This window comes from Scyliorhinus torazame, chromosome 1 (genome assembly GCF_047496885.1).
Source record: "Scyliorhinus torazame isolate Kashiwa2021f chromosome 1, sScyTor2.1, whole genome shotgun sequence".
Classification (NCBI taxonomy): Eukaryota; Metazoa; Chordata; class Chondrichthyes; order Carcharhiniformes; family Scyliorhinidae; genus Scyliorhinus; species Scyliorhinus torazame.
In genome coordinates this window covers 422,002,651-422,017,715 of record NC_092707.1, presented here as the reverse complement: position 1 = coordinate 422,017,715, position 15,065 = coordinate 422,002,651, and the positions used below count along the sequence as shown (strand labels likewise).

Genomic DNA, 15,065 nt, shown 5'->3' with positions numbered 1-15,065 from the left:
CCTCATAAGATTTTCCCTCCATACCAGGCAACATCCCGGTAAATCTCCTCTGCACCCGCTCCAAAGCCTCCACGTCCTTCCTATAATGCGGTGACCAGAACTGTACGCAATACTCCAAATGCGGCCGTACCAGAGTTCTGTACAGCTGCAACATGACCTCCCGACTCCGGAACTCAATCCCTCTACCAATAAAGGCCAACACTCCATAGGCCTTCTTCACAACCCTATCAACCTGGGTGGCAACTTTCAGGGATCTATGTACATGGACACCTAGATCCCTCTGCTCATCCACACTTTCAAGAACTTTACCATTAGCGAAATATTCCGCATTCCTGTTATTCCTTCCAAAGTGAATCACCTCACACTTCTCTACATTAAACTCCATTTGCCACCTCTCAGCCCAGCTCTGCAGCTTATCTATATCCCTCTGTAACCTGCTACATCCCTCCACACTATCGACAACACCACCGACTTTAGTATCGTCTGCAAATTTACTCACCCACCCTTCTGCGCCTTCCTCTAGGTCATTGATAAAAATGACAAACAGCAACAGCCCCAGAACAGATCCTTGTGGTACTCCACTTGTGACTGTACTCCATTCTGAACATTTCCCATTAACCACCACCGTCTGTCTTCTTTCAGCTAGCCAATTTCTGATCCACATCACTAAATCACCCTCAATCCCCAGCCTCCGTATTTTTTGCAATAGCCTACCGTGGGGAACCTTATCAAACGCTTTGCTGAAATCCATATACACCACATCAACTGCTCTACCCTCGTCTACCTGTTCAGTCACCTTCTCAAAGAACTCAATAAGGTTTGTGAGGCATGACCTACCCTTCACAAAGCCATGCTGACTATCCCTGATCATATTATTCCTATCTAGATGATTATAAATCTTGTCTCTTATAATCCCCTCCTTTTTTAAACAGTGTACAATCCCCTCCAAGACTTTACCCACTACAGACATGAGGCTCACCGGTCTATAGTTGCCGGGGTTGTCTCTGCTCCCCTTTTTGAACAAAGGGACCACATTTGCTGTCCTCCAGTCCTCTGGCACTATTCCTGTAGCCAATGATGACATAAAAATCAAAGCCAAAGGTCCAGCAATCTCTTCCCTGGCCTCCCAGAGAATCCTAGGATAAGCAACGCAAGACTCCAGAGCGCAGTCCTTGCATGAACAAGAATTGACTCCAGAGTCACAAGCCTCCACAGAGAGCTCGTGGACAGCCTCCACGATAGAAGCAACGCAAGACTCCAGAGCGCAGTCCTTGCACGAACAAGAAGTGACTCCAGTGTCACAAGCCTCCACAGAGAGCTCGTGGACAGCCTCCACGATAGAAGCAACGCAAGACTCCAATGTGCGGTCCTTGCAGGAACAAGGCCATGAGGGTCTAGCAACCTCTCCTGACCAACCAGCGGCAGACGATGCAAGTCTGCCATGCTTACGTGAACAGCAAGAAGGCTATAACAGCCTACCATGCTCCACTACACAGCAGCATGACCATGACGGTCTCTCATGCTACAATGAAGGGCACAGCGCTGAAGACTGTTCAAGCCCAACTGAAGACAAGCCAAAGGAATCGCCTCTTCCTAGCCCGAAGAAAAAAGGTTTATGCGCTGACCTTCAGGATCATTATAGCTGAACAGAGATTAATAATGCTGCACGGTCACAGAAGGATGCTGAGGATTTGCTAAAGAAATTAATTGAATGTTTAACTTGCAAGGAGCAGACTGAGAATTGCCAGTGTTTTAGTACGGATCGAAAAAATGGACAAGACATTGATCCTCAGGTAATGGAAATAACACAACCTGAATCATATCTACAGCAGGGACAAATGTCTCCCTTCAACACAACGCCGCAAAGTCCCAACTTCGGAGACCAGCAGTTAGTCAGTAATGACTCTTCAAACCTTGAGGGGAACATTAATTGCATTGAACCTATACACACTCCACTGATAAATGAGCAGAACATTGGAGCAAGAATCCTGAGGACACCGTCATCGAGTAGCCAGATAACGAATTTAAAACCCGCAGCAGTTTCAAGTGAACCAAGTGTGCTTTCCACTAATGGTGAAGATGCAGATAAGGTCGACCCGATTATCTATTGTACAACACTAACCCCAGTGATTAAGCAGTTATGTATGGGGAGTATAATGTGGGCAATTGGGAACAGTAAAAGAGAGACTGTGACCATGCCAGTCCCAGCAAAATCAGACCCAGACACCATGAAGGCATGTACATTAGACAAAGATACATATGAGGTACCTGAGAAGAAAAGTGAAACGGAATGTTCTTTGGAAAATAGTACAATGTCGATAGAAACATTGGATCCTATATTCGAGACCATACATATGGGAGAATTTGGGGGTAATAAACAAGGTTCTGCAATGTCTGGGGGACGATTTAAAATTCCAAAGAAGAAAAGCCCAAATGAAGGACAACGGCAAGAGAATGACAGTCCACCGACATGGTGTGCACCACCAGATGAAAACTCGGACAATTTACCCAACCCTAGTGAACAGCAAGCTGCTAATGAGGATCTAGCCACGGGATGTGAGACGAGTGACGACAGCATCCCACTTCCCATGCAAAAGGTGCAAGGTGACAGACCTCGCCTAGTGCGTACCGAGGCACTCGACGATCACGGTGGGACCACTGACGACTGCGGTGGCGGCGCACCGCTTCCACCCTCAATGGCTCGAGCCTCTCCACTGGTTGGTGCATTCCTGCATGTTCCGACTCCAGAAGTGCAGCTTCAGGGAATCTCGGCTGCCTCCAGTGAACCTGTTGGGACTCCGGACGGGGAGCATCGACGGAAGGCAGACCGGACTCCAGATGGGGAGCAGCCAAGCGCCGACTCTGATTCGCGCACGCCAGACCTTGCTCCGGATGGGCGGTGTCGCGGCCTCGGTGATGGCACGCTCAGGGTGACGGCGGATGCCACGGCGACAGGGAATGGATCGCGTGGCAGTCCCACTGGGTCGGCAGTGGCAACCAGCACCGGCGGTCCAAGATGGACACACCAATTCGCGCCATCGCCAGACGTTGATGCGAGCAACAATTCTCTCTCCAAGGCGACATGCTTCGACGTTTCTCTGCGGAGTCGCCCTTCCGGCACAGCAGGTGGCCGGAACCAGCGTGCACGGTCTCGGCCAACTTCCACATCTGGCACAGTCATCGCCTTGCATGATATTAGTGATGGTGCTTCTTCAATGGCAATGACCCATCGGCTACAAGATGCCGTCCACCACAAACATAAAAAGAAAAGAGACTCCACCTTGTTCCTGGCATGCAGGGCGGATGGATTGGTGCGTAGGCGCAATCAGCGAGCTTCGCGCCGCCTTCCACGCTCGCAACTGAACCGTACGCACACGCCGGATCCTCCACTGGTTCCCAAGGATGACTTTGTGGAGATGCCACGGATCATGCCCCTTCCATCGCCACCAGAACCAAACCACAGCCAAGGCAACACTAACAAAGATGTTGAATGTTATATTTGCACGAATGAAAAACCAAGCACTGCACGAAGTACAACAAATGGAAAAGTAGAGACTTCGGCAACAGCATCACCTCCAACAGTCCAAGGTGAACCAGTGTGACCCCAAATCTCAACAGCTGAACCGGCTTGAGGACCAGCCTATTCTTGAGGCGGTCACCCATTAGACTGGACTTATAACGCTGTTCATACGTTCAAAAAGTTAAACACTTCTGTATTATAACCTGTTGTTGTTTATTGTTCCAGATATCGTCTGACCGGACCACTGTTCAAGTTTTTTTTTTCTCGCATTCATGTTTTGTTATGGTACAACCTTGTTAGTGTGACGCACCCGACATCGCCCCATGTAAATAGTTACGTCATATACACACGCTGTACACAACACACGCACACACTCTTAGATGCACTCATGACACGATTATATTTATAACCACGTAGGCACATATCTTTGTAAAAAGGGGGGATGTCATGATATTCAAACACACACATCATGATAGACACACCAACAGACAAATCAGAGCACACACCACCACAACCAATCACAGAAAGATATAAAACCACAAACACGACACCTAGTGGTCAGTATTAGCTGGAGAGGAGGACCAGGACAGACCTGCTACACGACACACTCAGGGAGACAGCACGTGCAGAGTATCCAGAACGAACTGTATTATAAGAGTTAAAATAAAATAGAGTTGTACCACATATAACTGTGTTGGCTCATCTGTGCACCAGAGCACCCAACACCACACCGACCACTGAGACCACGCGAGCCCCTCGCGGCCGTGAACCCGGCCCTCCGGGGGCGGAGCATCGGGGGGGAGGGGCCTTCGAGTAACGTCCTGAAGCCGTCCCAGTGGCGTGCGGCCTGTTCCTCGGTGACGCCATTTTGGAGGGGGTGGAGTATCGGAAAACAGGCTCCGCCCCCGGTTCTATCGGCAGAAAGGATTTTCCGCCCGATCGTCGATTACGATTAAAAGAGCCTGAAATTTGGAGTCATCTTCCTCGATCTTCATAGAATCACAGAATGTACAGTGCAGAAGGAGGCCATTCGGCCCATCGAGTCTGCACCGGCTCTTGGAAAGAGCACCCTACCCAAGGTCAACACCTCCATCCTATCCCCATAACCCAGTAACCCCACCCAACACTAAGGGCAATTTTGGACACTAAGGACAATTTATCCTGGCCAATCCACCTAACCTGCACATCTTTGGACTGTGGGAGGAAACCGGAGCACCCGGAGGAAACCCACGCAGACACGGGGAGGACGTGCAGACTCCGCACAGACAGTGACCCAAGCCGGAATCGAACCTGGGACCCTGGAGCTGTGAAGCAATTGTGCTATCCACAATGCTACCGTGCTGCCCACAAATCTCACTGCAGCCGACACCATGTGTGGCACAAAGGTCACCTGGTCAAACTTTCTGGGGTCCGACCACCTTGAGTTGCTGATATCATCGTTTCTTCCAAAGAGACGTTTCTGAGTCCATTTGGGGCCCAAAACCAGCAGATGGACAAGGCAGTGAATAGGCCGACCCCGACCTCAAGGTTCAGTGTGGACCCCACCGTGTCCCACCCTGAACCACCCTGTCCCACAGTGTCACACCCTGTCCCACCTGTCCCACCCAGTCCCACCCTGTCCCACCGTGTCCCACCCTGTCCCACCCTGTCCCACCCTGTCCCACCTGTCCCACAGTGTCCCACCCTGTCCCACCTGTCCCACCTGTCCCACAGTGTCCCACCCTGTCCCACCTGTCCCACCGTGTCCCACCTGTCCCACCGTGTCCCACCTGTCCCACCCAGTCCCACCCTGTCCCACCTGTCCCACCCTGTCCCACCCTGTCCCACCGTGTCCCACAGTGTCCCACCCTGTCCCACCCGGTCCCACAGTGTCCCACCCTGTCCCACCCTGTCCACCCGGTCCCACAGTGTCCCACCCTGTCCCACCCGGTCCCACAGTGTCCCACCCTGTCCCACCCTGTCCACCCGGTCCCACCGTGTCCCACCCTGTCCCACCGTGTCCCACATGTCCCACCGTGTCCCACCGTGTCCCACCCTGTCCCACCGTGTCCCACATGTCCCACCCTGTCCCACCGTGTCCCACCCTGTCCCACAGTGTCCCACCCTGTCCCACCCTGTCCCACCGTGTCCCACAGTGTCCCACCCTGTCCCACCGTGTCCCACATGTCCCACCCTGTCCCACCGTGTCCCACCCTGTCCCACCGTGTCCACCCTGTCCCACCGTGTCCCACCCTGTCCACCCGGTCCCACAGTGTCCCACCCTGTCCCACCCGGTCCCACCGTGTCCCACCCTGTCCCACCGTGTCCCACATGTCCCACCCTGTCCCACCGTGTCCCACCCTGTCCCACAGTGTCCCACCCTGTCCCACCCTGTCCCACCGTGTCCCACAGTGTCCCACCCTGTCCCACCGTGTCCCACATGTCCCACCCTGTCCCACCCTGTCCCACCCTGTCCCACCGTGTCCACCGTGTCCCACCCTGTCCCACCGTGTCCCACCCTGTCCCACCCTGTCCCACCGTGTCCCACATGTCCCACCCTGTCCCACCGTGTCCCACCCTGTCCCACCCTGTCCCACCCTGTCCCACCGTGTCCCACATGTCCCACCCTGTCCCACCCTGTCCCACCCTGTCCCACCGTGTCCACCCTGTCCCACCGTGTCCACCCTGTCCCACCGTGTCCCACCGTGTCCCACCCTGTCCCACAGTGTCCCACCCTGTACCACCCTGTCCCACCCTGTCCCACCGTGTCCCACCCTGTCCCACCGTGTCCCACCGTGTCCCACCGTGTCCACCCTGTCCCACCGTGTCCCACCCTGTCCCACAGTGTCCCACCCTGTCCCACCCTGTCCCACCGTGTCCACCCTGTCCCACCGTGTCCCATCCTGTCCCACCGTGTCCACCCTGTCCCACCGTGTCCCACCGTGTCCACCCTGTCCCACAGTGTCCCACCCTGTCCCACCGTGTCCCACCCTGTCCCACAGTGTCCCACCCTGTCCCACCCTGTCCCACCGTGTCCACCCTGTCCCACAGTGTCCCACCCTGTCCCACAGTGTCCCACCCTGTCCCACAGTGTCCCACCCTGTCCCACCCTGTCCACCCGGTCCCACCGTGTCCCACCCTGTCCCACAGTGTCCTACCCTGTCCCACCCTGTCCACCCGGTCCCACCTGTCCCACCCTGTCCCACCCTGTCCCACCGTGTCCACCCTGTCCCACCCTGTCCCACCGTGTCCCACGTGTCCACCCTGTCCCACAGTGTCCCACCTGTCCCACCCTGTCCCACCGTGTCCACCCTGTCCCACCCTGTCCCACCGTGTCCCACCGTGTCCACCCTGTCCCACCCTGTCCCACCGTGTCCCACCCTGTCCCACCGTGTCCCACCGTGTCCACCCTGTCCCACCCTGTCCCACCGTGTCCCACCCTGTCCCACCTGTCCCACCCTGTCCACCCGGTCCCACCCTGTCCCACCGTGTCCCACGTGTCCACCCTGTCCCACAGTGTCCCACCCTGTCCCACCTGTCCCACCCTGTCCCACCGTGTCCACCCTGTCCCACCCTGTCCCACCCTGTCCCACCGTGTCCCACCCTGTCCCACCTGTCCCACCCTGTCCACCCGGTCCCACCGTGTCCCACCGTGTCCCACCCTGTCCCACCGTGTCCACCCTGTCCCACCGTGTCCACCCTGTCACACCCTGTCCACCCGGTCCCACCGTGTCCACCCTGTCCCACCCTGTCCCACCCTGTCCCACCCTGTCCCACCGTGTCCCACCCTGTCCACCCTGTCCCACCGTGTCCACCCTGTCCCACCGTGTCCACCCTGTCACACCCTGTCCACCCGGTCCCACCGTGTCCACCCTGTCCCACAGTGTCCCACCCTGTCCCACCTGTCCCACCCTGTCCCACCCTGTCCCACCCTGTCCCACCGTGTCCCACCCTGTCCACCCTGTCCCACCGTGTCCACCCTGTCCCACCGTGTCCACCCTGTCACACCCTGTCCACCCGGTCCCACCGTGTCCACCCTGTCCCACAGTGTCCCACCTGTCCCACCCTGTCCCACCCTGTCCCACAGTGTCCCACCCTGTCCCACCTGTCCCACCCTGTCCCACCCTGTCCCACCGTGTCCCACCCTGTCCACCCTGTCACACCCTGTCCACCCTGTCCCACCTGTCCCACCCTGTCCCACCCTGTCCCACAGTGTCCCACCGTGTCCACCCTGTCACACCCTGTCCACCCTGTCCCACCGTGTCCACCCTGTCACACCCTGCCCCACCTGGACCAAAATGCAAGCCATTTGAAGCACATTCATGATGATCTTAGCAAACTCTCTGGCTGCTGTCGAAACTGGAGCCTCAACCTGGATTTACATGAGATCCCGGCCTCCCTTGGTCATTCACAAGCAGCTGAGAGAACATTGCGGGAGCGATTCCGGGGCCTGAGGTTAACGTCCCTTCAATGATGTGTTTGTCACCCCACTTCCAACGACACTCGGCTGTTTTCTTTGGACTCGGGGAGATTCTCTCCACCACGGCTGCACCTTGAGGGGCTTCCTGCTGGTGAGCAGCGTGCTAGTGCCAGGGTGATAGTGCCAGGGTGTCAGGGCAGCAGGGTGACAGTGCCAGGGCAGTGGCACTGCCTGGGTGGCAGGGTGGCAGCAGGGTGGCAGGGTGACAGTGCCAGGGTGCCATCCTGCCCTATCCGTAAGCACCCAGGGTCTCCAGCATTAAATTACTTTTTACATTTCATCATTATATCCATAACTATGTACACGTTCAGGATATTTTTCTTTTTCAGACTGTTACAAGTTCAGTCTTTCTGGCTTACGCCTTATCCTGTCGACCTTCTCAGTGTCATAGATTTCATAGATTTCATAGAATTTACAGAGCAGAAGGAGGCCATTTGGCCCATCGAGTCTGCACCGGCTCTGAAAGAGCACCCTATCCAAGGTCAACACCTCCACCCTATCCCCATAACCCAGCAACCCCACCCAACACTAAGGGCAATTTTGGACACTAAGGGCAATTTATCATGGCCAATCCACCTAACCTGCACATCTTTGGACTGTGGGAGGAAACCGGAGCACCCGGAGGAAACCCACGCAGACACGGGGAGGACGTGCAGACTCCGCACAAACAGTGACCCAAGCCGGAATCGAACCTGGGATCCTGGAGCTGTGAAGCAATTGTGCTAACCACTGTGCTACCGTGTCTGCTGACATTGCAAAGGTTCTGCATCTTCTTTTGTGCCTGCTGCTTGAGTTTGATGTTCTTCGTGTGTCAATGTATCATCCTCTTGTGTCTGTTCCGTTTGTTCTTCAGATGTTTGAGGACTGTTGGATACGTCTTCTGGTGGTTGTATTACAAACGGTTGGCGTACTTTGAGCAAAGCCCTTCTATTCCTTCTCAGGACAGCGCCTTCCTCGGTAATAAAGAGATTATGAGTTTAATCTGCTGGACGCAGGACCTTTGCCTCTTTAGATCATCCATTTCCTTTGGAGTCTCCACCTCTCACCGTGTCTTCTGGCGGCAGAGGTCGGGGTCTTTGGCAGACCTATCATGGAACCCCTTCTGCCTCCTTTTCTGAGAGGTCACTTCCTTGTTGACGAGTGGTTCATGGGCTCATGAGGAAAACGAGGTCGAGCCATTCACAGTTGCCTGTTCACTAACGTTTTAGCAGGCGAGAGTCCATTGACCAACGGTGCCGAGTTATAACGGAGGAGCGCGAGGTCTCAGTGGCTGTCCAGTGCTGTCATTGGGAGCTGTTTGACAATACGCACTCTCTTTACAGCCTTGCCATCCGACTGGGGGTAATGTGGGCTGGAATTAACATGTCGGAAACCATACAGCCGCACAAATTCTGCCCACTCATAGCAGTCAAAACTGGGACCATTATTGCCCATGACCATCTCCGAAAAGCCGGAATGCACAAAGATTTCTTTGATGTTCTTAATAACACATCTTGCCGTCGAATTCGACAACTGCGCTATCTCCGGGTGGTTAGAGAAACAGTCTATGACCAGAAGGTAATGGAAAAAGTCCATGTCAACCTTCTGACACGGGGCACTGACTGTCTCGCCCACCTGGAGAACATTTCCTTCTTCCGCCTGCACTGAAATCTCGGGTCTGGTTCACAGTTCTCCACCAGTGGCACAATATCCCAGGCCACTAGACTGCCCGCCTGGTTCTCCGCTTGCACTTTTCCATCCCCAAGTGCACTTCATGTAACTTGACCAGGATCATTGACCGCAGTGCCCTATGGAGCCACAATCCGCTGATTCCGCAACAGAAATCCATTCACATCACCTAATTCTGTTTGAATGTTGTAGACACTTTGGGGCATCCTTCCTGGAGATATTTTCTCACTTTCTGCAGCAGAGTCCTTGGCAGTTTCTTCTCTAATGACCTTTGACTTGTGATCAGAGACTCTGTCACTATGTTTACGTGGACGCCCTTATCCAGCGGGAGTGGTTCCTCAGTGCCGGTAGCTCTGGAAAGCATGTCAGCTACAATAAGACGTTTACGCGGCGTGTACACCAACTCGAAGTCGGACCGCTGCAACTTCATGAACATTCGCTGAATTCTCGGCGACATCTCGCGAAGATTTTCTTTATGGTGGTGACCAGTGGCCTGTGGTCCGTCTCCACAGTGAAGGTCGGAAGCGCACACGCACAATCATGGAACTTTGTCAGCCCGTTCATGAGCCCGACGCATTCCTTTTCGATTTGCGCGTGTCCTCGTTATTGTCGGACATCGCCCCGGCCGCATACTGCATTGGCAGCCAATCTCCTTCCAGATCCGACAGGAGCAGGATCTTCCCCAAACCAGCCTGTGATGCACCGGTGGAGATCTTTGTATTTTTGTCTGGGTCAAAAGACACGAGGACTGGCGTGGTGGTGCGTGAAACCTGCAGTGCCGGCCACTCTTGTTCATGTCCCTGGGCTGCATCGTTTTCATGGCCTCCCACAGATGTGCTGCTTCAGCTGCCAAGTTGGGAATGAACTTGTCCACAAAGTTTATCGTCCCTAGCATGCCTTTTTTATCCCTAGGGCGAGGTGTCCGCAGAATCGCCCTTATCTTGTTGTGATTGAGCTGAACCTCTTGTGCAAACAGGCCGTCTCCCAGGATGCACCCCGACTGGCCATTCTGCTCGTTTTAACCGGTCTTCTTGATACTCTGAAGGACTCTGAGAAGCTGTTAATCATTGCTCTTGCGGGTCGATCCCCAAATGTCACCCACATACACACGGACCCCCGGAATTCCAACAATTATATGCTCCCTGGCACGATGAAATATCTCTGAAGCCGAGATGATGCCCAATGGCATTCTTAAAAACAAGACCTCCCAAGGGTGTGTGGAATGTGCATATTTTGGTGTTTTCTTTCCCTAGTTTCAGTTGGCAGAAGCCTTCTGACGCACACAATTTCCTGGAACAGATTGCTTCACTTGCCATTTCCACGTTATCTCCTCCCTTTTTGGTATCGGGTAGTGTTCTCTTTTAATATCAATCCTGCGGATTCATTGCGCGACTTTGCACAGACCATGGAATTAACCCGGTCTGTATGGGCTTCAATACGTTCAATGACTCCCAAAGCTGTCATTCTCTCCAACTCTGCCTTTAGTTTATCCCTTAATGACGCTGGTACACGTCTCGGTGTATGAATCACAGGTTTCGCATCTTCCTTCAGCTGGGGGACCTGTATGGTAACGTACCAAAACCTTGGAAAGTTTCAGGGGAATTATTCAGTCTGGAGTGTCCTAAGGGAGGAGGGCCAGTTGCCGCATTGTCTGCACTATAGACCCATCGGACGAGCGGTAGCTCCTCACACACTTCAACTCCAATTGAGGACTCGCGGTCCGCCGCTACCACAGAAAATTTCAATGTGTACATTTTGTTTTTGACATTGACATCAAGCTCATATGCTCCTAATGAGGAGATTTTATCACCATTATAATCTGTTAACAATACCGTTCTGGTAACTATTTTAAGCTGAATTCGCAGTTTTTGTTATATTGGACAGGTTGATGAGGTTGGCCCTAGCACCAGTGTCGAACTTGCCTGTCATCACTGTGTCATTTATCTTTAATGGCACTGTCCATTTATCGTTATGAATATCTGCCTTCAATTCACTCTTCCTGCAGATTGGTACAAATACATTGTTATTTGTTATTCCTGGTCTTCGCTGGAGATCATGGACGGGATTCCCCGACTCCCCCCCCGCCAGGTCGGAGAATCCCCGGGAGGCGGCGCGAATTCCGCCCCGCCGCTGGCTGCAGTATTCTCCGGGGCCGTTTTTCGGGTGGGGGCGGGATTCCCGCTACGACGGTCGGGGGCCGTTGACAGCGCCCCCCCCCCCCCCCCCCCACCGGCAATTCTCCCCAGGTGGCCGTCCATTTTTGGCCAGTCCCGCTGGGTGGATCACTCAACTCATGCGCCGGCGGGACCTAGCAGGTGAGTATGCGTTGGTGGTCCCCGGGCGAGGGAGGGGGGGGGCACCCCCACGGTGGCCTGGCCCGCGATCGGGGCCCCCCGATCTGGGGGCGTGCTTGTTGTGTGAGGGCACTTCTTTCTTCCGCGCCAGGCCCCTGTCGGGCTCCGCCATGGTCGGCGCGGAGAAGAGAAAATACGCCGGCCAGTCTGCGTGTGCGCAGAATTACACCGGCGGTTCCGCGCATGCGCGAGATCGCGCCGTCAGGTCGGCGTCGGCTGGAACAGCGCCAACCCCTCCGCCGTCCACCTACCACCCGAAAATGCGGAGAATTCTGCACTTTCGGGGGCTGTTGACACCGGAGTGGTTGGCACCGGTTCTCCCGCTGGCGTGGGGTCTTAGTCCCCAGAAGGGAGAATCCCGGCCCCTGACTACAAAGAATTAGTTCTCTCGGCACACCTCATCAATGGCACTGATACTCTGTTTGTCCAGACCTTTTCCTGGAATATCATTGCGTGGTAAAATGAATCCTGCCACTGCAGATGTCACATGTTTTCCCATAAACAGGGCATTGCCATGGCAATTGCCGTTTGCCACATCGTGGACACAAAATGGAGGATCGGGTCGGCCGCTCAAAATGGCCGCCCGCACTGGGAGCACATTTCCTATTCAGCTGCGTCACCACACTCAAGGCGTCGGCGCCTCTTCTGTCATCGTACCAAAATCCCAGAGATTCAACATGCTGAGCTGACTTGCTGCAATCTCACCACCGTGACATATTTCAATTGCAATTTCAAGTTTCCCGCAGAAGCTGCCCGCGCACTTTCTGATCAGAGGATTGGATAGGGTGGACAGTGAGAGCCTTTTTCCTCGGATGGTGGTGTCTAGCACAAGGGGACATAGCTTTAAATTGAGGGGAGATAGATAAAAGACAGATGTCAGAGGTAGGTTCTTTACTCAGAGAGTAGTAAGGGTGTGGAATGCCCTGCCTGCAACAGTAGTGGACTCACCAACGCTGAGGGTATTCAAATGGTCATTGGATAGACATATGGACAATAAGGGAATAGTGTAGATGGGCTTTAGAGGGGTTTCACAGGTCGGCGCAATATCGAGGGCCGAAGGGCCTGTACTGCGCTGTAATGTTCTATGTTCTATGTTCTATCCTCCAACACGACCTACTCCCAACTCCCAGATCACAGGGTCACGTGATGGGTTTACAATGCCACCTAGTGGTTGGAGGTCGTACATAACATTATGTACAAACTTGCCTTATGCAGATCATCACAGGGCGTTGAGGAGGTGCGATAATAATAATAATCTTTATTAGTGTCACAAGTGGGCTTACATTAACACTGCAATGAAGTTACTGTGAAAAGCCCCTAGTCGCCACATTCCGGCGCCTGTTCAGGTACACAGAGGAAGAATTCAGAATGTCCAATTCACCTAATAGCACGTCTTTCGGGACTTGTGGGAGGAAACCGGAGCACCCGGAGGAAACCCACGCAGACACGGGGAGAACGTGCAGACTCTGCACAGACAGTGACCCAAGCCGGGAATCGAACCTGGGACCCTGCAGCTGTGAAGCAGCAGTGCTAACCACTGTGCCACCGTGCCGCCCATATGGGCCATACAGCTTAATCCGTACCCCACTGTGGCTGTTAATACTTACATAGTGTCAGACTGTTTAACTTTTATGTGACACAGTGGGCTGTACATAACTTCCCGTTACAGCACATGTACACAGCACACTGTTACATCTCACACCACCAGATGTCCCAACTAAATGGGGCAATGTAGACACAGTGGTCATGTGAGAACCTGGTGGTGTGTCTACAAAACAGGGGGCACATGGCGGGAATGATCCCCGGCAGCTCAGGCAGAGCACAAGTGTTGAAGTAGCGACTGAGCGAGTGAACCAACTTTGTTCGTGCTGTCGGTGATTCAGGAAATCAAAACATTTCCACAGCCAGACTTCACTTTAGGTTTGGACAGACAGACTTGCTCTTTGAAAGGGGCTCTGGTAATAAAGCTGTGGTTGTAATTGGGTTGCACTGGGAGGTAGCATTAGGATCACAGGCGCAGGCTGAGGTCATTTGGTCACTTGAGCCTATCCTTCCATTCTATCAGATGATGATTCGTGCATAACTCCATCCATTCATAGAACATAGAACATTACAGCGCAGTACAGGCCCTTCGGCCCTCGATGTTGCGCCGACCTGTGAAACCACTCTAAAGCCCATCTACACTATTCCCTTATCGCCCATATGTCTATCCAATGACCATTTGAATGTCCTTAGTGTTGGCGAGTCCACTACTGTTGCAGGCAGGGCATTCCACGCCGTTACTACTCTCTGAGTAAAGAACCTACCTCTGACATCTGTCCTATATCTATCTCCCCTCAATTTAAAGGTATGTCCCCTCGTGCTCGACATCACCATCTGAGGAAAAAGGCTCTCACTGTCCACCCTATCCAATCCTCTGATCATCTTGTATGCCTCAATTAAGTCACCTCTTAACCTTCTTCTCTCTAACGAAAACAGCCTCAAGTCCCTCAGCCTTTCCTCATAAGATCTTCCCTCCATACCAGGCAACATTCTGGTAAATCTCCTCTGCACCCTTTCCAATGCTTCCACATCCTTCCTATAATGCAGCGACCAGAATTGCACGCAATACTCCAAATGCGGCTGCACCAGAGTTTTGTACAGCTGCAACATGACCTCATGGCTCCGAAACTCAATCCCTCTACCAATATAAGCTAACACACCATACGCCTTCTTAACAACCCTCTCAACCTGGGTGGCAACATTCAGGGATCTATGTACATGGACACCGAGATCTCTCTGCTCATCCACACTGCCAAGAATCTTACCATTAGCCCAGTACTCTGTCTTCCTGTTATTCCTTCCAAAATGAATCACCTCACACTTTTCTGCATTAAACTCCATTTGCCACCTCTCAGCCCAGCGCTGCAGCTTATCTATGTCCCGCTGTAACTTGTAACATCCTTCCGCACTGTCCACAACTCCACTGACTTTAGTATCATCTGCAAATTTACTCACCCATCCTTCTACGCCCTCCTCCAGGTCATTTATAAAAGTGACAAACAGCAGTGGCACCAAAACAGAT

General features: G+C 53.6%; 1 protein-coding gene across 2 annotated transcripts in view; it reads right to left on the bottom strand.

Annotated features, from left to right (window-relative positions):
* The window catches only part of LOC140428753 (E3 ubiquitin/ISG15 ligase TRIM25-like), a 481,100-nt gene that overhangs the window by 293,386 nt on the left and 172,649 nt on the right, over nucleotides 1-15,065 (bottom strand). The window lies entirely within an intron of this gene.